Below are 22,828 nucleotides of genomic sequence, written 5' to 3'. Positions count from 1 at the left end.
TTTAGCTTGCCTTCCTTCCCACTACTTAATGGGAGCATTTTTCCTCAGATTATGCCCTCAAATGAAGCTCACTGGAAAAATGATCCAAGAACTTTCTGTTTAAATTGGTACTTGTCTTTAGGCTTTGGCCTTATACAACTTCACAGTATTTTAAATGTAGCAACTGATGGAGCATTTATATGGAGGTGGTGAGGTAAAATGATTCTGTGACACTTCACTTTCAGTAGAAATATAAAGCAAATACCTATTTGTTCCTATCCTATCAGTACTATCCTTTTGCTGTCCTATCAGAAAATAAGCAAAGAAATTATGTCATGGATCTGAAAACTAAATTAGGATGTGATGAAAAGAAACTTTATGAGATGTGATCTCTTACCAGTTTACAGGGATTCAGGTTTTCCCAAGGCTCAAGAGTCAGCAAAGAAAAACCCTTGTGATATAATTTCCTTTTAAACTGACTGACCTTGAGAGAGAATGAGTGCTGTTCAGATGAGCTAAAATCCATTAAAAAAACCCCCAAAAGGCCTGTTCCTGCTGCATGACAAAATGAGATTTTTGAGGTTAACTAAGGGAATTCAGAGAAGGAATAACAAACAATAATTTCTTTCTCCAGTCTCTCTCCACACCAGCCCACTTCAAGGGAGGGCCAACGGTAATAGTCCATCCCAAAAAATGAGGCAGCATGCAGTAAATGAAGAAAAAAGCAATTTGAGACAGGAGGGTCTGCCTGCAACATGAAGGCACTGAAGTCATAAATGGCATGGAAGAATGGGAGCATGCTCCAGGAAAGACTAAAAGTTCCCATCAAGTCAGACAGCTCCCACACTGACTGCTTTGCTACACAGTGCAACATGGAAATTTAAACAGCACAAGCTGTCATAACACAGATCTCACTTTGACAAGACATTAAAAATAAGTATTAGTCGAAATTTTCCTGAGGCCACAGAAAAATGAAATTAGAATTGATGCCTTTCTGAGCCCTGAAATCACAAGCCAAAGATTAAAAGGATAAAAGCAGTTACTGTTTATTGAAGGATCCTTCAGGTGCACTTACAGCAGAATGCACAGCACAATGCATATGTGATAGGAGGCTATGACAATTTTATAAGTTCAGCAAATTAGCATAATTGACAAGAATCCCCAATTAAACGTACAGTTAATGAAGTAATTCCCCCCTTGTTTCTGCCTCCTACTGAAGCCACCCTCCTTTCTCCTATCCTCACATTGTTCATGTCTACATACATGGGGAAGAATGGCCCTGGTTCACTGAAGAAGTGAGATTAGAATGGGATTCCAGGCATGTGTCTGTCTAACAAATACTAGCTAACAAACTATATTACTGTAAGAGTCTCCAGAGCTACAAATATATAAAACTATATAAAATGCAAAAATCTTTTGGCATCAGAATAAGGAATATACTTGTATCTTAAAATAGAAGCAAATTGATAGCACATAGAGCACACTCAAATGAGTGCAACTTTCCTCTTCTCTGGAGGAAAGGACAGATAGGGAAGAGGTTCTTGACCAAAGAAGAAATGAATCCTGCCTTGGCAAGCATATGGGGACAACAGTAAGAACTGAGTGACAATATAGATGAAGGAACCCAACTCCTTTCCAGCCACAGCAGGCAGAATTGCCTTTGGAATAGGTGGGGTTTCAGGGAAGAGCAAGATCCTCAAGTTGCCAAGACCATCAATGTGCTCTGGTCTGGGCTGCTAAGAGAGAGGCACTCTGAGATGTAGTGTTTCCTTTCTCTCTGGCTTTTCTAATGCAGAAAGAAGTGACAGGCACTGCATTTGCTATGACTAAATCTCTCGACTAAGACATGAAGATGAATGCCCAACAAATCTTGCTTCCCAGTGTTTGTTTGGGAGCAACAATTCAGGCAGGAGTAAGGGAGAAAGTGTTCCTCCTCCACAGGGGAGGGGAATCCATGCTTGCAGATTTCCAACTAAGGATATTCTCTAGGTAGTTGCTATCATGCAGTCCCCAGGGAGAGATTTTAATTCTAGACCCTTATAGAAAAACACTCCATTAAAGTTAATGCTTGGTTGAACCATATGAAAATGTGTTCAGACTAGAATGCTTGAGTACCATCATAGATATATGAAATAAACAAAGCCCAGCAAAACCATAAAAATCTGCTACCTGCATGGATTAGAGTGCCATTAGCACTGCTGCTCCTGAAATAGACAATTAGCAATGGAAAAGCACAGGGAGACACAGGGCTAACTATGCTTAATGGAAAAGATTGCATCCAGAAAAGAAGTGATGCTGGTGAAAGGCCATCTCTGGGTGACAGCTCATGCTGTGCAAAGCCCTGGTTTAGGCTCTTCTTGAGTTAAGCCAGCCCAAACACAAATATGTACCCTGAGAAAAATAAGGCTTAGAATGGGCAGGGTTTAGAATTAAACAGAGCAATTGAAGTACCCATCCTTTCAAAGTCTTTTCCAAAGGGACAGGCAGTGACAGACAGCACTGGGCTGACAGGCTTCTGAGATGGGCCCAGAGCACAGAGCTGAGAGGCAGGGGAAGATGCCAGCACACTCAGAACTCGTACCCAGAGCACATACACCATTGGGTACTGATCAAAAGGCTTTTGGCTATCAGCACATTAATACTGTTCATGGGGATCAGAAGAAACTGATATTTCAAAACATAATCGTTATAATTTTTGTATGATTAAACAGGTCACTGGCATTTCCTGCAGAGAGCATTCTTTCAACCATTGCACTGTGGCTTACTGGGATCCTCCTTTGTAATCTAACCAGTGATGCATCCTGCCCTCAACAGAGCCATCCCAGCCACAGCTCTGCAGAAATGGCCTCATCACACACTTAACTTTAGGTTCCTAATGCAATTAAGCTTTCTCAAGAGAAAATAAACGTTTCCCTACAACAACTATGCTTTAAATAAACCATTCACAAGGGACAAACTAACTCAGAACATTTACATCACCAAAATAACTGAATAGCATCATCTAATCAGACCTTTCTTAATTTCTTTTAAAATTGAAGCAATTGACGTTGTATATTGCTTTTCCTTCTTTCTGCTGAGAGATTCACACACTATTATCTGTAATGAGACATATGGTGCAGAAAATACATTTAAAACAAGATTCCAGGGAAAAAAATCACCTCACAGATTTTATTTCACAGTTGTTTTCAGTTTTTAGTGTTGGGAATCAGCCTCTCCTCTGGTACAAAACCCCCTTGTCCCCAAACACCAAGCTCAGAAAACCTTAATTCATGCAAATCTCTGCAGTTTACATTCCCTGTTTGCTGACAACAGCTTTTGCTCAGTAATTTCAACAGTCACACACACACATATCTGCCTCTCTGCTCCGAGCTCCAGGGTGAGAATTCCTCTCTGAACAGCTCCTGCTCCTTTGCATGGACCTTATTATCAACTCCCTGTCTTACAGGGATGCTTTATGGATAAATGAATTGAAATGTGTGAATTGTGTGGGAGGTGTGACAATGGAAGGCCCACAAAACCAACCAAAATGAAATACTGAAGGCAAAGATTTTTGAGAAACCCAACTCATTTAAAATCATGAGTGAATATCTGAACATAAACCTATATACTAACACTTGTTGGTTTTACTTACTACAACTTTTTTCAACCACGAAAGAAATTGCAGAAAAACAAAGGCACGTGCAGCACCTTTAAAAAGCTCAGACACAAAAGTAATTCCTTACTATTACCTTTCACATTCATAATAAATGGTTTGAGTGCCCTTAGTCACAATCCTTTTAATTAATTAATACTTAATACTTAATTAATACTGATTGTTAGTACTTCTAGCCAATTTCTTGGAAGTGTTGTTCTTTAAAAGACACTGAACAGAAATCCTGGCCAGTGAAAGACATAACAAGCTATAATTCAATTATGTGTAATGGTATTTGATCAAGTACATCAGAAGACTGAAAAGCACACATAAATTAAGGACATGAATTTTTTTCCCTCCTCACACTAATTTCTGCAATTATGACTTTCTGAAAATAGCTTACAGTGTAAAAAAAGCTGGTTTGAATCACTGTCTCTATATTACAGTCTATAAAATATCCATATTTTTTATAATGCAATTGTGTATAGCAATCAAAGACAGATCAGGTTTATTGCTGCAGCTTTACTTTTCTGTTTTATATTCTTTCCCCACGGGATGTGCCCCATTCTGAATGCACATAAATTCAAAGAGAATTGTACAGATTATACTGGAAAATTTCTAGATCCTTCTCAGCAGTTATGTGAATGTACACATACATACTAAGATGCCAGTCTTAAAGCATCTTCACACTTTAATACCCACGTTCCAACAAAAATGGGTATTTATACTTATTTTTATTTTAAAGAATTAACAATCATTTAACTGCAATGATACTGTTTCTCATTTAAAATTCTATTTGTTTGTATTTTTTTATGCTGTTCTAAATGAGGAGTAAACAGAGTTGTGTGTCCCCCACCCAGCCTGGCCAGATCAAAGCATTTTTGTCACCACACAGTGACATTCACATTCCTGTACTGTGTCCCCAAAACAACACCACACCTCTCAAAGAGCAGGACCTTTGCACTGGATTATTTCCAAGGGATCTGCAGAGAAGTATTGGATTATTAGATCTTACAACAACCAAGCTAAGGTTCTCCACCCCCAAAAAAGAGAGGGCAAGGAAGAAGGGACAGAAGAGAGACCTGCCAGTCAGAGATAATGGAAACAACGTTAGCAGAAAGGAATTCTAAGTTTTCTACATAATTCCATTTAAATTTACTATTTGCTTCCAGCCTATTAGGCAAATTGGATTATTCTGCCTGTTCCATTTTTATGAAAGGCTTTTAAAATGTCACTTGGCAGTCATCCACTCACCAGAAATTCCCTGCTTCCATGAACAGCTCACTTAGGAACTGAATATTTCACACCTCAAAGAACCTGGCTACTGTTTTGGTCCCACTGATCAGGTCAGCAGTAAGAGTAGTTTATATTTAATTCCAGTAATTCAGTGTTCTTTGCCCTATCAAGTTAAGTGAACTGTCCTCATCCAAGAGCTGCACTTCCTCTTCCCTCCAAGAATGAATAAATATAATATATATAATAATGAATATATATAATACCATAGAAACGCTCCCCCTGCAGATACACAGCCAGCTTGTGCTTTTTAGCATAATGTGGGAGGTTGGTGCATAATAAATTAAGTGAAAAGCTCCTTTCAGTCCTCACTGAATTAGGAATAATGCCTCCCAAGACAAGGGGATGTCTTCTAGACCCTTACTATTCTCCACTAATTCAGCAACAGAAAGGGACATAATTCACCTTTGTTTAAAAATTTATATATAATTTTTTTACTCTTCTATAATCATAATTTCTTCCCAGACAAAAGCTCTTGTAACAGGATAGTTTATCATCTCTGAAATCAGGAGGTTAAGAAACATTAATAGTCACTAAACACTAATGAAACAGGTGTGGGTAAACAAATTACTTTCCCCAATATTACCCAGAACAGGTAATCAGTGTTTCCATAAATTAATTTAGAATTTGCATGTGCTCATGCCAAACTTGTACCACTCAGTGAACTGTTTGAATTTTACAAAACCCTAATGAACTGGAAACAAAAATTAAATTTAATGCTAATTGTGTGTTTGCACAGCTTGGTAATGGTAAATGCTCTGTAGAGAATAACGAATAAAAGTTGCTATAGTACATGTAAAGGCAAGCAGAGATCTGAATTCTTTAACCTTGTGGAAATTCAGTGTCAGTATCTTCTGTAAGGGATTTCTTACAGCAAGGGGAAGAAAAGCACCTGAGTTCCAGTGTACCTGGGAACTGGTCAGGAAGGGTCAACTTTTTTAGGCATGCACTTGTTAAACTTAGAGGGACTGTTTAAATTCTTCAATTCACTGAAGCAATTGCCAAAGCTGAAATGAATTGTTTTGAACAGAACCAGAAATCACAAAGCTGAAGATGCTTGCTAGTTTACATCTGTGGGGTCAGGTCCATGTTTTTTAATCACTGAGTATGTTCATGCCAGAGTTTACAAATACTCTAAAGATACTTTTCCTTTTTGATATATTTTCTTTTTTCTAATTCCTGAACTTATTTTTGAGCTTTATCACTACTTACACCTAATCAGGTTATTTATGCTGTAATATATATCAGGACAAAACAAGTCTGAGACCAGCATCTGTAACATGTCAAGAGCTGTTTAACATTCTCTTTGTGAGAACTAAAAAAAAAAAATAAAAAAAATCAATTAAATATTAATGTTTCACAATTTCTAATCATAAGACACAGTTAAGTCATATCTAGATTAACCACAGATAATTATCAACACTAAGTTATTTTAGTATGTAAAAATATCACTGAAATAGCACTAATTTTGCTTAATCAGCATCCAGATATTTTAACTTACCACCAATTTTATGCACTTAATCCACTATTTATATCATTAAGAGCAGCTCTGTCACAGAGATCACCTATGTAATGATGCTTTAGAGGCAGCACAATGCTTTACTGCAATACAGCAGTCATTATTTCTACTTAAAGTCACTACTGATCTTTCAAAAAAAGCCATTAGAAAAGCTCAGAGCTAGCTCAGGAGAAATGACAGGGGAAAAAAGGGCAGAAAGTGTCAAAAGAGAAGATATACTACATTAAAACTTCCAACACCTTCTTATTCCAAATAGAAATGCGAGTGCTTAGCAGAAATGCAGCTGAATTCAAGGACCGAGACAGGTTTCCCTCACAGTTAAATTATTTATGAAATGCAGACTGGATCCTACTTTGCACTCAGGCACACTTATCTACTAAAATTCTCACTGCATATTATTTATGATTTCTTTGCATGTACTTATCAGAGAATTAAAAGGGAATTTTTTTAATTCCAAAAGGTGGAGCAATTTTTAATTTTTTTTTTTGCTGGTTACATTACCTGTAAAGTAGCTGGGACTAGATGTTCTTTTCTGTTAAAAAATTAGCCAGCCTACTTTGAAAGCAGCAACACACTTGCTTTTCATTGAGAGAAAATATTTATTTACAAGGGCATTTACATTTAATGATAAGAAAAATACTGTACAAGAAACATTAAAAATGAACAGCAGTTGTAAGAAAATCTCTCATGCTTCATAATATCAACATCTGACAGGAGCCAAACCCCCATTCCCTCAGTAAGAGTATCCCACAGTTTCCTACTGCTTGTTTTCTTCCTTAAAGGACCTGGCACTAGTGACTGCATCTGGTGACTCTGGAGCCAGCAGACAGGACTGAGCTCATCCAGCACAGCACAGGGGAAAACAGAGCAGGGATGGGGACAGCTGTGCCCAAGAGTGGGACAGTGTGAGGTCCTTCGAGGCCAGAAAAAGAATGAACTTAACAGATGAGAAATTCAATTATTTTGTCAATCAGGAGTCTGCAGTTTCCATAGATTTGTGGTTTCATATCTAGGTACTGAATCAAATTGCTGGGCAGCATATTGTTTTGTAAAAACAGACCCAAAAAATTTTGATATGAAAATGTTCCCAGTCAAGTCCTCCAAACATGAGCCAAACGAGTGTTTTGGAGTCTGCCTATAGCCTGTACCATCAACTTAAAAGAAGCCAAACCAGAAAAAAAGAATTTGATTAGAATATCAAATAATTTGAAGCCTCACAGTGACAGTTTATGTCAAAATAACTACTCAACAGTCAGAACATACACTTGTATTTTCTGAATCAAGAACAAAGTGAGGCATGAGTTAAAAACTGGTGCCTGAAGCCAAGCTGCCAGGAACTGATGTGATTTTAAGATGAACTGAACCTGGAGTAGCTTCAGTGGGGTCTTCTAAACACTAAAAAAAACTAGTCCTGGTTATTAATTCCACAAGATGGTGACTTGGTGTGGTTACCTCCTGCCAACAGGGAGCCAAAACCCCCAGCCTTTCCTCCAGCACACTTCTGCCAAGCCTTTGCCTGTTACACCTGTGTGACACCAGTAAGCAAAGTTGGATAGATTTACTGAAACTACAGTAATGCAAAGAAGGAATGTCAGAACCACAGTATCCATTTAGATGTATTTTGAAATTAACTTGAAACTAATAAAGAAACTTTGGTGCATCCTAAAATTCAGCCTGGCAATTTAGTGAACAGAGGGGAGAGGAAGGAAATCGTGGCAGACACTGTGGAGTTTAGTCCCTCCTTGCCTCCAGCTCTCTGCTTTGACCAAAATTTCGGTCAAGGTTCTAAGTGGTAAAATCAGAATACTTAGCTCCCAGCTCTGGGAAGAGGACAAAGACTTCCAGAAAAGCCAAGAGTAACCATTAGTAATAATTTCCAGTAATTATTTTCTTTAACATGCTGCTGGATGCTCATTTGAGTTTTGCTGGTGATAATGGCTGTTGCAAGAGAAAAGAACATCCCAAATACCTAGTTTAGAGGTTAATTCAAGTTTCAAAACCCTTTTGTGGCCACATGACCAGAGAATTCTTTCAGCAAGCTGCAAAAAACTAAGAAAAGTATTTGTGGATCTCAGTAAAAGAAGTTACAGAAAGTCTTTAAGTAAAAAACACCCAGCACAAAAGGACTACCAGGATCTTTCAGTCAACTTGATATTCTTTAACTGGAAAAATAGCTTTCAGTGTGTTTTCGTGGTTATGATGACAGGGCAGTTTCCTACCTTTTCAACATCCCTTTGAGAGAAGCACTATCAACTGTCAGTCAAGTAAATTCCTTTTAAAGACAGCCACGATCATCTGGCCAGACCCAGATGAACTTGTCCAGCCAGGTGCTCACTTTAAAGGACAGTATTTTTGCAGGAAAGCTATTTTAATTCTTGCCAGCTAAAAAATACATGTAAGCTATTTCTGACAGTTAGTTTACCATTACAAAACATCTCATAATTATGAGCTCACTATAATCTCAAGCAAAGAAATACTGAATTTAGGCATATAAAAGATGGGAAAACTATTTTCTTTGGTTGTAGGGCAAAAACTGCATGACTGACAATACTCCCAGGAGTACATGAACAGCAGCAGGCTGGGGTGAGGTGAAGGGGCTGACAGATTATCAATCTTTATATAGACTGCAGGAAAAGATTTGTGTCAGTCAATAATCCAATTAGCAAGTGTAAAAGATCCAAGAAGGGATATGAAGATAGAGGCCATTCAATTTGCTCTCTGTATTTTGCAAGGCATCAAGGCTGAGCAAACTGAGAAGCAGCAGGTCTACTGAAATAAACTGCTGGCAGAAAGCAGAGCACTGAGTTACAAAGCACTGCTCTTTCTGAGCAGACAGAATTCTCATCTCAAGCAGAAAAGGCCAATTTTTAAGTAAATTAAATACAAAAGGGCTGAAAAATCATGGGGACAGAAACCTACCCAGTGAACAGAATACCATGAACTGAAACAGAAAAAAATCTGGCATGTAATTATCACATGTAATGTCACACTATTATACAGTCATGTCTAATTTAGCTGTGATCTTGGGGCTACTGAGAAAAAAATACAGCAAAATTTTAAAAATAACAATCTCAGTGAAAAAGTGTAATTGAAATGCAGGAGACAAACAATGATTTGAATAATGTTACAGAAATCTAAGAGGGATAAACCCTTCATGTAAAATTTTAAGCACCAGAGATGAGGTCAGGCAAGAGACAGAAACAAGGAACGTTTGCAGTCTTACTTCAAGTTTCTGCACCATCAGTGCTCTTATTTCCTCTTATTTTCCTGACTTTCCTAGATCATCACCACCACACTCCCAATCCTCTTTCTTGCCACCTAGTAATTCTGAAATGTAAGAAAATTTTTCCTCTTTCAGATTAATTCTCTCTAATTAAATAGAGAAATGCAAATATTTTTTAATTTCTGTTTTAAATCTAAAAAGAGGTCTCTTATTAAACAACTGTTTTGCAGTGTGGCTGTACAAATATTTATGAAGCTCTCTAAAATTCCATGCATCCCCATTTATCATTTTATATTCTACAAGCACATGAATGGATCTACAATAAAGCTCTTCACATGTGACTTAACAGAGAGACAGGGAAAAATATGGTGTTCAAAACTTACCAGGGATTTTGTGCAATAAAACCTAACAAAAAAAGGGAGAGATGTCAAGAGGAAGAAATGGGATAAAACAATCCAAATAATACTTAAGTAACTCAGATATAGCAAAACTAGGGGGCAAAAATATGGAGAATTTGTAAAGATAACATATATGGGCATGAGAAGAAAGGCAAAGGGGCTATCACCAGTTTTAGCGGGTTTCCAAACAAAAGTGCTGGCAACAATTTGTGGAAAATCCTGTGCTCAGATTCATTTACTAACATCACATGCAGATGTGAACAAAACAAGAGAGATGCAATGTTTAAAGTGCAGGGGAGAAAACTGCTGCTATTACTTCTTAATGTAAAAAAAATTAGATGTGACACAGGTTTCCTATGACAATATATTAAGAGACTGTTCTTCTAAGAGCACAACAGAGGATACAGGAACCAAACACATCCCCCCACATCAGGCTATGGATAGAATAAATACTTCTCCCAACCCTGTGCTTCTGGAAATCACTGCCAGTTAGATTTCACTGCCAGCCTCAAAGGAGTAAAAACATCAGCCAAGACATAAATATTGTTTCCCTCTGTGATGCAGGTTATAACTGAATTTGCATTTGAATCTACAGGGACATGTACCCAGCAGCATGTTACAAATTCTCAAAATAAGATAAAGAAATGATGCAGAATTTGGCAGGAAAGAATCCTAAAAGCCTGCTGCGACTGTAACTGCAGTGTTATGTTCTCATGAAGTAACCAGAGCTTCCACAGGAAAAAATGCTGATTAAAACAGGAAAATTACTCCTCAGAAGCAGAAAAATATTCAATTCCAATGCTACACCAACAGCTCCTGGCTGTTATTACACACCCTTCCATGTTAGCACCAGATATATTGTCTAAAAATTTTCCAATTACATAAACAGAAACTTTGTTAGTTAAAAATCAGAGGAAAAGTAAGTCAGTCTGACATACTTTTTGAACTAAATCTCTAATTGTAGAGCTTTAAAAAAAAACTTTTAAAAAATTTCATTAAAAAATCTAGACAATACATAGAGCCAAAATTCTAGAGAATAAATAAAAAGTCAAATGACATGGACAAAAGAATCCAAGACAGAGAATGTCCATCTATTTGTAAGTGCACACAACAAAAAAAGAAGTTTGACCATCTCTTCAGGAACACGGAGAAAAAAGAAACTTTAAAGTTTTTCTGAAACAATGATCTTGCCTATAGAATTTTAACCCAGTCTTCTTTGATAGTGATGAGCACAAGTGGATGAATATTAATACCAAAGATTTTAATTGTCACCATTCTGGAAATACAAGTTGAAAATATTAACAGGTTATCTATAGGGCTTTTTTTTTGCCTGGCTTTTGGAGCTTTTGTTATACAAAAACAGCACCACAAAAGATAGCTGCTAAACTTCAAATCATCATGAAGCTGTGTAAAAAATGTGACTCAATTCACCAAAAGAAAACACCAACTATATTATCAATTTAAAATTAAAGGCAAAAGAGAGCAAGTGTTTACTGGGATGATGTGATTCAGAAAGAAGCTTTCTCCTAGAGAAACTTTAGATTTCTCTCAGTGCTTTCTGTAGTAGCTTTTAGATTTTTTCATCTTACACACACCAAAAGAAAGAAAATCCAAAATATCTTTCCAGTCTCAGAAATGCACCAACCAGATCCCATAACCACAGTGAACTGGGCCCATATGTAAAGCTCCAGAGACAGGAGACAAATAAAGAGCAAGTGCTTTGGGAAGATGGTATACATGTGGAAAATAACAGGCAGAAGGAAGGAAGAAGGTTAAGCACAAAAATAATGAGGGGGAGGTCATGGCCAGTATGAGGCTGCTCTCCTGATTGGAGTGGAACTCATCTGTGCTCTTCAAATAAAACACCTTTTACAGTGCTGTGTGTGATGTGTGGAGCTAAGCTGAGCAATGTGAAAATGCAGGATTTATCTTCTAGCAAGTTGGACTTTGGAAATCCGTAAAACAAAATTACTGATTAAGTGAATTAGTGCTGTGGGGGAGGCAGAAAAAAAAGTCACCACTTGCACAGATAAATTTCCATGTATATTCTCATAAACAGAGACCTAAGAAAGATGACTCTCATGAGAGATGGTGGTATCATTTCTGTTTAAGACTAGGTAAGAGCATGTCATTGCTACTGTAGTAATCCACTGAGGAAACTGAAAAAAACCCAAATATATTTGTTGGCAAAATGATGCAAGGTAACAGAACTGCCATATTTACATTTTGATTTTTTAATATTTCTGTTAACACAGCAACTCTGTATTGAGGAGTAAAGTGCATTTTTAACCTTAAAAAGTTAATTAAAAAAAAAAAAAAAAGAAGCTGTAACAGGTATAATCCCATGTCAACAGTTTATTTTCAGCTCAAATAAAATACAGTTCTTGTTTTAGTACACAGAATACACCTTCATTAGGCTGGTCTGTTTCTGGAATTCACACCCCCATGTGAATTACCTGCAAGAGTCAACGTGCCACCAACAAGACCAGCTGCAACAAGCACTACACTGGGGACAGGTACAGCAGGCTGGGCAACACCTGGCTCTGAAACAGGAGCTTCATCTGCTGGACACTGGGCTTATTTTTGTAAACACAGCAGGTGTACTTACAGAGTCTTTGCAGAGGCTGGGAATGTGAGCTAGAGAAATGCAGCTTCAGGAACACTGATGCACACAGACAAACCTAGGCTGCCCTAGTCCAAGGACTAAAGCATCCACCTAAATCACTTCTTTTCTTATTAGTTTTTCTTTTAAAGCAAACACTTTCATTTAATTGTGCATGGGTTTTAGAGCTTTATAAAGTGCCCTATCTCCTCGAGACAGCACCAGGGGCTGTGCATGGATCACTGCACCTCTCACAGAAACCACAGAGGATTTAGTTCTGCAGTCTGCATGGCACACATGGAATGGCAAAGAAGCAGTAAATATTCCTGCTATCATACACAAATGAGTGAACCTTTAAAGAAGTTTTTGTAATATAAAAGTCATACAGCCTGATAATCTATCAAGTGGTTTTAGGAAGACTTTTCTGCTCCTGTGTGAATTAAACTTTTTTTTTTTATTTTTTTTTTTTTGGACGAGGAGGGATTTTTCAAAATTATTAGTGCAATTTATCATTTTTCACTAGCAGGTAATTTGTTCAGGCTGATTGGAACTAGAATTAGGAAAAAACATCTGGTGAAAAGAACACATCAGCTGAACCAACCAGGTGACCATTCCCAGCCCTGCAGATGTCCAGTCCACAGTAACTGGCATCCAAGAGCCATGGACTGTAACAATCTGAAAAATTAATTCCTCCACACTCCTAATCTCGAGTCCTTTCTGTGCAAGGACTCCAAGGAGTAGATACATCAGGAAAAACATTCTGATATTCTTCATGTCTATTAAATGCAACATTAATTTCTACAATTTTTAATATGGCACTTTATGTCAAATTCAGTTTTAATTTAAATTTCCCACACTGTTCCCTTTCATACACCAATAATGAACTATGCTTGTTAGATACTTGTGATAATTGCTGCTGCTAATTATTTTTCAGAAAAATTGTCTCATGCCTATTCCTTCCTTGCAAAATAAGTAAACTTACTTATCAAGTAAATTATTCCATCTTACAAAAGAGTTTAAAGAAAAACCTTGTTTAAATACCAACATTCTGTTGGAACAAGTCATTAATTTGTATCGTGCAATGGGTTAAAAACAACTCGTGCAATACCTAGTAAGTCACTTTTGTGGAATAAACCCCCATGACTTAGAACTTTCTTTGAATTTCAGTGAATTACTGTGATTTGCTGCACCCGTGGAAGTGATGATAGCTGAGATGAGAGAGTTGTGCAGGAAATAATGCAGCTTCAACCATTGTGCAAAACACAGATTAACTGCCAATATTTCTAGTCAAGCTTACTAGGAACAGACATCCTCGTGGTGCAATTGCAGACTAAAACACCCACACCAAGTGCTTAGGGACAGACTGGATAATCCTTGAAGAATTCTGTGATGCAGGGAAAAGAAAATGGCAGTGGGAGAGCATCAGGCAGCGTGTGCAAAGCCTGTGAGCAGGCAGGATGTGTTTTCCAGCCAGGCAGGGGTGGCTGCATCCCTCCAAACATGGCTGGCAGGAGTGCACCTGCTATTTAAAGCCTGAGCTGCTCCAGTTTTGTGTGACCATGGAATTCTAAATTAATACAAGCACAGAAAATCCTGATTGCATTTTTAGAAAAGCCCTGTTTAAAACTGCCAGCAAATGCAGTATGTACGACAGAAATGACACCTCCAACATTGCTTGTGTAGCTGATTGGAAGGATCTTTTTGTCCTCCATTCCTTTAGAAGCAGGGGATATTCCTGACAAACTAGGAGTAGTGTGAAACAAAGAACCTACCTTTGCCCAAAGAACTCCAAAGAATAATTGCAGAGTAATTAAATGTAATAAAAGAACTGTCTCACTGAATTTAGCTTTTTACATACGTAATTGTAACACCATGTGCTCACTTCTAAGTCTCTGGAGAACAGGGACTTCCAAAAGGAGAATGGCAATAAAGACTAATCCATATTCATCAATATTGTCAATATTCCTACGGGCTAAATTTAGCAAAGAACCAAAAGAGTAATGCTTTTAAGAATGTATGCATTGCTAAAGAGAAAAAATCTTTTCTAGTCATGTTATATAGGTGAGTTCCTGCTAGGGAAGCAACAAATAATTTTTGTTGCTTGAAGATTTAAGGGCATAAAGCAAGATCTGCAGGGAAAATGTATCTTACTATCCAACTACATCAGCTGACCTAAAATAACCAAGTTTCTGCATCCTTAAGAAGAGCTGGTATAGCCTTTAAAAAAAAAAAACCAAACCAAACAACAAAACTCTACTCTTTTCTCTCACTGTATCAGCTGATCTAATTAAAACCACAATTTCTATGAATTATGCATGGGTAAGAAAGAACAGAAGGCAAACAAAGAAAAGGCAGGATTCTTCTTGCCCAGGCACAAACAGCAAGCAGTAAAACCCAGCACTCCATCAAGCTGCACTCAGTTCATCCAGAGAAAACAGAGACATCTTGCTAACAACTGGAAGTACCTATGCCATATAGAAATATGCTTTACAGCTGTCCAGATTATATTTTCCATGTGCAACTGGACCTTGTTCTTGATTAATTACAATTAAAAAGGGAGAACTTTTGTCTACAAGTTTTAAAATGTGTGGTTACTCCTTTCTAAATTCAGTTGTAGTAAAAACACCAAGACAAATCTGGCCTGCACTTTTCATGTTTTAAGTCTAAACAACTTCTAAAATTTATTTTTTAAAGATAACTGCAGTCTCAAAATAATATTTAGTAATGTGCAGTTTTCTGTTAAAATGCTTAAACTCAGAAATTAAGTAGTTTTGGTTTAGACATTACAGTCAAGACCTGGAACAGGTGTGGGAATGAACAGTGAAATACACTCTGTAGACCAGCTCTTACTTGAAAGAAAAAGAAAAGAAAAGATTGTCTAACACCCATTTCACCTGGATGTAAAGGCTTCTTTTTGTAAACACAGCAGGTGTACTTACAGAGTCTTTGCAGAGGCTGGGAATGTGAGCTAGAGAAATGCAGCTTCAGGAACACTGATGCACACAGACAAACCTAGGCTGCCCTAGTCCAAGGACTAAAGCATCCATCTAAATCACTTCTTTTCTTATTAGTTTTTCTTTTAAAGCAAACACTTTCCATTTAATTGTGCATGGGTTTTAGAGCTTTAGAACACAACCTGCAGAGTCTTTTCCAAGGCTGCATCATTTTGAAACACAAAGAAAGCAGCAAACGAATATTAAGGTGATGAAATGTGCCACTGGGACCATTATAGATGTTTATATAAAAATTATATATGCAAATAAAACAATTACATATATATAGTATATATCTCTGTAGGTATTGGTTTACCTCACTTCCTACATAATCAGCAGGAGCTTCAAAGATGCTGACAGCACACAAACACACCTTCCATTCTATTTATAACAAGATTTTAATGTTATAGGACATAGGAAGTTCTGAAACTTCAGTGATGATTGTGTCTGACATACTACTACTTACTAGGGAATAATCAAACATTTATCACCTCTAAAAAAAAAAAAGACCTATTAAACATGAAACTTTTCCAATCCAAATAGTGTGCATTTCCTCAAGCATGTTAAAAGCTGCCAGAAAAAAAAAAAACTTTAACAAAAAACAAATTTTGATTGTCTTTTCAAGATCAGTTCCTTATGTCATATATGCTGGTGGACAGATGAATCCTACATCAGTAGGATTTTCACTGGCTTTGGCAAAACAGGGGAATTGAGAATAATTCAGTACCCCAAGACCAATGAGTGAGTCAGGCTGGAAGAAATCTCCAAAGTTTGTTGTTCAATCTGCTGCTCAAAGCCATGAAGTCAGACCAGGTCACTCAGGGATTTACCCAGGGTCAGTTTGAAAACCTCCAAGGACAGAGATTGCACAAGCCATAGAATCAGGCAAAGCTCTCACACACTTCCACTGCTCTAGTAAGAGCACAGGTGAAAAAAAAAGTCCCTGAACATGAAATAATCTCTGCAGTGAAAATAGCCTTTTAAATGTGTTTTCCACTGGATGAGAAAAGGAGATAAACTGTTTTCTTTTCTAGAACTTTTAACATTACCATAATATTTCTTTTTCTAATGGCAACATATCTGGAACATCAATGAGTTTGAACTCATTTGAACTTCTGGGGATTTCCATTAAACTTGTACTTAAGTGGGAAATTACATACTAATACCATCTCTGTATCAATTTGTGCTACATATCTCCATATATGAAAAAATGGTGAAAATCTCCTTTTCAAAGGAGAATGTTTTACTCTATCAATCAGCTCGGGACAAATGCCTCCCACAGAAGGTTGGAGGGTGGGGTGGAATATCAGCTCTTGACTGAATCCAAAGATGACATTCAGATTTTTTTTTTAATCCTTAAGGGTAGTGATGATTTATAAAGCCAGAAAGAACCTCAACCTCTGAAGAAAAATAGAGCAATAGGCTTTGTGTTAAGCATGAAAGAATGTTAAGGCCTTTCTATCCAAATTCTGAGGACTGTAAATGTGTATCAGAACCACTCCTTCCTTAAATCTTAACACAGAGAAAAAAATAAAGCTGAATAAGGCTATCCTGAAGAGAGGAAACCAGCTATAAAGAGAACTTTAAGTGTAAAAGTATTGTATAATTATTTAGACTTGATTTCCCCAGGATATAACAATATGTTGCTTACAATAGACAGGATTCTGAGCTCCATTTCTTCATCAATTCATTTACCCTTTGAGAACTAGAATAGTTTCAGTTATTAATGCAGTATCACAGCTACTCATTTATAAGGTTATTTTAAGTCTCTTTAGAGGATTTTTTTTTTAAAGTGATGAAGTTTAAAATATAAGATTTTAATAAAATATTTTCATGTTCTCCATCATTCTAAATAAACAGGCAGAGAAAAAGACCTATTGCACATATGGTAGAAAATAAACATCTGCCAGCACACACAGAAAGCTGGGGTATTTTTTCACTAAGAGGTATTTTTCTTCCCAATATTAAGGAGCTAAAGCAAAACATTCCTCAGCTTTTTTGAATGAAAATTTGAAGTTTACCCTCCAAGATCCTGGTGACTTGAAAGAAGCACCTGGACTATTCTAGTCCTGGTAGTTTTCAGTTTTTCAGGTCAGGCTCATATTTATATATGGTGAGTTCCCTTTAAAAACTAATTTTGGTGAGCAAAAAGTTTCACACAAAATTTCTATAAATGGTCAAAACCAGATGAAGAGCAGGTTCTGTCTTCAGTTGCAATGTAAGCAAAATACTTGCAGTCCCAGCAAATTAAACTGCAGTGATACAAGTACTTCTCTATGTGGCTGTAGTTACATCTAGAATAGCTCTTGCTACATATCTCCAGGGGCAAAAATCAATGCATACACAATATGACAAACATTAAGAAAATATTGTATATAAAAAAATAAATAACTGATGCATTGAACTGTATGGCTTGTGCAATGTATCAAAATAATGTTTTACACACCTAGAAATATCAGATGCTTCCACTGAGTTAATTATTACATGTAGCAATCTAAACTGTCTGGAATAGAAGAATTGTCAAACATCATCTGTGAAACTTTTTGTAAGATATATTTTGAGAAGTTTTAGATTTCTCCTGTATAGTTATACTTGTCATACTTACAGGTGTGCTTCTTTGAAGCTGAGACACTTAACAGCCCTAATACTTCTGAATTAAAAAATAACCACCCTCCTTGAAAACCCTCCCTTTATAAATGAATGTATAAAAATTTCATGACAGTTACTTTACCTGCAAGACACATTTATACTTTCAACAGCAAAAATCAAAATGTCTTCCCTCAAGAAGTGTTTTGTTTTCAACAAAAAGCTTCCTCTGTGAGTGGCAAAACTAAGTGACAATTTGCATTTTTACTGAGATAAAGATCAGTCCCTTGGAAAGTTTTGGCACTGAATTTTGAAAATAAGTCTTGAGTACATGCTTGCATGCTTAATCTGCTCAACTACTTTCTGCATAACCATACAGGTGCCTTGGTCATACTCCCAGCTGAAGTGAATCAGGGCTAACCTCAGATCTGAGGATTCACTTTAGATACTTCAGTTTTAGAGCTGTGAACTGACAAAATGTAAAAGAAAAAGAAAAGTGCACTTTGCTTCACAGGGACTACTAAACAAGGTAATGAATTTTAATCAGGTGGTAGAGATAGCTTTTCCTAGATGCAGTCAGAATGATGGCATCCATCCCTCACTGAAACTGCACCAAGCTGGGCAACCACCAACCACAGGAGCTTCAACAAGGGCAAGGGCTGGATTCTGCACCTGGGACAGGTGACAGGGCCACCCTGGCTGTGTGTATGGCCTGGGGAATGAGGCTGGACAGCAGCTGTGGGAAGGGACTGGGGTCTTGATGGATGGCAAGGTGAATATGAGTCAGTGGTGTGCTGGCAGCCAGGAGGGCACAGCCATGCCCTAGGGAGCCACTCAAGGCAGGGGATTGTCCTGCTCTGCTCTGACCTGGGGCACCTCACCCCAGTGCTGGGGGCAGGCTTGGGCACCACGAGACAAGAAAAACATTAAGTTTTAGACAGAGTTCAAAGGAGGCCATGAGGATTGTGAAAGGTCTGGAGGGGAAACCATATGGGGAACAGCTGAGGTCATTTGATCTGTTCAGCCTGGAAGACACTGAGGAGACCTCACTGCAGTCTACAACTTCCTTGTGAAGGGGAGGGGAGGAGCAGACACTGATCTCTTCACTCTCGTGACCAGTGGCAGGACCCAGGGGAACAACTAGAGCTGAGTCAGGACAGGTTGATGTTGGATACCAGGAAACATTTTCACCCAGAGGATGGCTGAGCACTGGACAGACTTGTCAGGAAGTGCTGACAAGAGTTCAAGAAGGGTTTGGACAATACTCTTGGGCAAATGGTGTGAATCTTGGGGGTGACCAGGACTAAAGAGTTGGACTCCATGATTCTTGAGGGTCTCTTCCAACTCAGCACATTCTATGATTGACTCCGTGTTCATCTTCAGAACCAATACAGAGCATGTTCCTAAAACTATTCCAACTCATCAACTTGAGCCTCTACAGGCCATGACATAGGACACAAAATGTAAAAGATATTAGGGGTTATTATTACCACACAGATTAGCATATAAACACTCTTGGCACATCCTACACTGTCCACCCGTGTCCATGTGTGTCACTTAGCCATAAAACTGCCTCTCCAGTGGCTGATCCAGTGACTGAGGTTGCCCCAAATTATTCACAGAATTCCTGGAGTGTGACTTGCCAAATTCCACCACACCTCATTCTCATCTCCATGCTCACACTGTCACCAGCTTTTCTCAATCCTTACACGAGCTGCTGTCAGTTTCTTCATATTGACACAGCCTCCACACTTTCCTCACATTTCCTATGCTTCTTATTTCCAGCCACCCTTCACAGATTTATTCAGGATTCTTGTTTATCCCTTTTCTCCTGGTCTGCTATACAATCTCATTTTAGCAGTTTTCCCAGTTTAAATTTTGACTGTGTCTCCCTAAAAATGCAATGTATCACAAGCAGGATCAGATTTCTCATGAGGAAGTTAATGCCAGGCATTAACTGTGACTTATGAAAGACATGAAAAAAAATGCCACTGTATTTTAGAGAAAACATCTGCAAGCTCTCTCCCCATCTCCCAGGGTCTGCCTGTCCCTAGGAACATGTGATCTCAAATATGATATTATGACACCATTCAAATTATAAAACTTGATGACAAGTGTCTCACTACTAAACCTAGAATAGCACAGAGAGCTAAATGTAAAAATAACAGGAAATAATGTAAGTATGTAGAATAGAAATGATGGAAAGAAAATATAAAATGTTTTGCAGCATTTATGCTTACCTAGATGCACAAAAGCTTTTAGCACAGTAACTGGAGGATATGAAAAGATAAAAGTTAAATAAGTGAGTTTTGTTTAACTCATACACGTGGCATCGAGAACCCTGCAAGGAAAGTTTCTAAGGACTGACATGGATTATTTTTAGCAAGGAGCTGTGTTTTTCTATTTTCTGAAGACTTTCACCACTTATTCTAAAATAGCTTTTTATCTGAGCTCTCGAGGAAATGGTATGTCAGAATAAGAGAGTCCACTAAAAATCTAATTAAGGAAGCGTCCAATTCTGAGTATTCATCCACCTAAGACTTTACCAGAGAAGAGTTATTAAGGTAAGTTTAAGGCTAATTTTTTTTTTTTTGTGGAGAACTTCTGCTATGACAAATACTGGTGAGTAGATAGCCAGAGGCCACCATCCTCCTTCCACCTGCCTCCTTTTCAACAACCACATTTGTGCTGAGAAAGGAACACTGGTAACACCTTAGCCTCAGCATTCAAATGCCCTGTAATTTAGGATTTTATCATTACTGTCAATGCAATCTGCTCAGATAGTGTTTTTCTTCCTCCACAGTCACGAGTAGGGCTGAAGGACAAAGCCCACAGGTCCACCAGAGGCTCTCACTGCAGGTGGATCCTGACCCCTACACAGAATATTGTGCACAATTACTTTTAATTCCATGTGAAGTCACAACTGATGGAACTGAAGTTCTCATCCCTCTTAACTAACAATCTGTAAAAAAAGGTTTCACCTAGTTCAGTATTTATCCACCCCTTGCAATCATCAGACACACAAAAGGAAGTAGAGGCAAGAAATCCTAACAATGCAGAGAAGTGCTTATGGAACCACCCTGCATTTCAGCAGCATTGAGAGCTGGCTGTCCAGGGAAACACTGAAGTTTCTCATTATTCCTCCAGGCTTACCAGAATAGATGGGTTACAAGTATTAGTGTAAAATTTGCCTTTGGGCTCAATGTGAGTGATTGTATAACTTTCAGCTTCAGGACAATTTTAAGGGATGAAAATATTTCAAAGTTGCATCTGAAATAACCTCTTTCTTGCACAGTGAACCTTCATTCTTGTCTCATGAAAAGCTTTGACAGAAGTGTGCAGTATAACTTTTTTATAGCATAGTGCTGTGGCTCATGTCTCATGATCTCTTTTACTTGTTCCTTAAGAATTCTATGTATTTCCTATTAATTTTTCAGGATGTTTAAAACACTGGTTCTAGATAAGAATCAGAACTCTAAGACATAGTATGCTATACACTACTCACAAAATGAACTACAGTTCTTAGGCATATCAGCTGCAACCAGCTCCAAGAGCAGTCTCCCATATTCTCTAATTTTCCTGGAATTGTTTAAGGAAGTAGAGAAAAAGTATGAAGCTATGACCATCTTTTAATCATAGAAACCAAGCACCACAACATAGTGGATCAACCCCAAATTTTTGTTCAATCCAGAATACTCCAGAAATAGAAAGCCAATATAAGTCAATATAGCAGGATAGTCTCAACTCTCAGAGGGATTTTGACTTCGACTGTAAATAGAAGTGGATATTTCAATAAAACCTACCTATAATAAAGTTTCCTATGCAGAGAAAACCAATGCACTTAAGTCTTGAAAGTCATTACTGGGAATAACACTGAGTTACCAGATGACACTGAACACGTTTTAGCAGCCTCAAGCAATAAATGGGATTCTTCCCATCTAATGGAGGTTACAGCCACTGTCCTAACAAGCAGCAGTAACTGAGATTAGCTACAAGCTCAGGAAAAGGGTGCAAGTATTCACACTCCAAGTCCCTGGTGCTACTTAACTCTGAACAAAGTGTAGAGAAAGGTGCTAGGGAAATATATGTTGTGTGATACTGCTGGAATGCAAAATACAAGAAATTCTTAGAACACTGGGCCTGTAAACAAAGTCTAGAAAAGAACACAGGGTTTGACCTGAGGCCTTGGGAAAAGTTTCCAAGCTTAGGTGCTAGAAGCAAGAACGTAGATTTAAAGCTTAAAGCAGAGAAATGTTAAGAAAAGTTTAGCTATAGAGTTTAAGATATGCAAAGAATAAAGGCAGTTGTAAAGGTGACAAAGTCTTAGAATAGGTCTGAGTGCCAAGAGGATTGGCTAAGAATGGTCACACTGTAATTAGACAAAATTTCTTAGTATTGGATTAGAGACATAAATATCTTCGTTGGCAGTGTTTTATTGGTTAACAAATTCTTAAACGACTTTGTAACCATAACTTTTGTGACTTCCAGCCATGCTCTCAACACCTGTAACAAGAACTCATATGTTTTGTAGAAGATAAGAAAAATAAACCACACGTCCTAAAGGAACCAGAAGTCCCATCTTTCTGCCTCATTCGGAAAAAGAA

The 22,828-nt window shown here is 37.7% G+C and overlaps 1 protein-coding gene across 3 annotated transcripts in view; it reads right to left on the bottom strand.

Annotated features, from left to right (window-relative positions):
- WDR33 (WD repeat domain 33) overlaps nt 1-22,828 on the bottom strand; it is a 69,163-nt gene that overhangs the window by 18,266 nt on the left and 28,069 nt on the right. The window lies entirely within an intron of this gene.

The sequence above is a fragment of the Sturnus vulgaris genome, chromosome 10, assembly GCF_052056855.1.
Source record: "Sturnus vulgaris isolate bStuVul1 chromosome 10, bStuVul1.hap1, whole genome shotgun sequence".
NCBI classification, from domain to species: domain Eukaryota; kingdom Metazoa; phylum Chordata; class Aves; order Passeriformes; family Sturnidae; genus Sturnus; species Sturnus vulgaris.
Note: the sequence above shows the minus strand (reverse complement) of the source record. Positions and strands in the feature narration are given on the sequence as shown.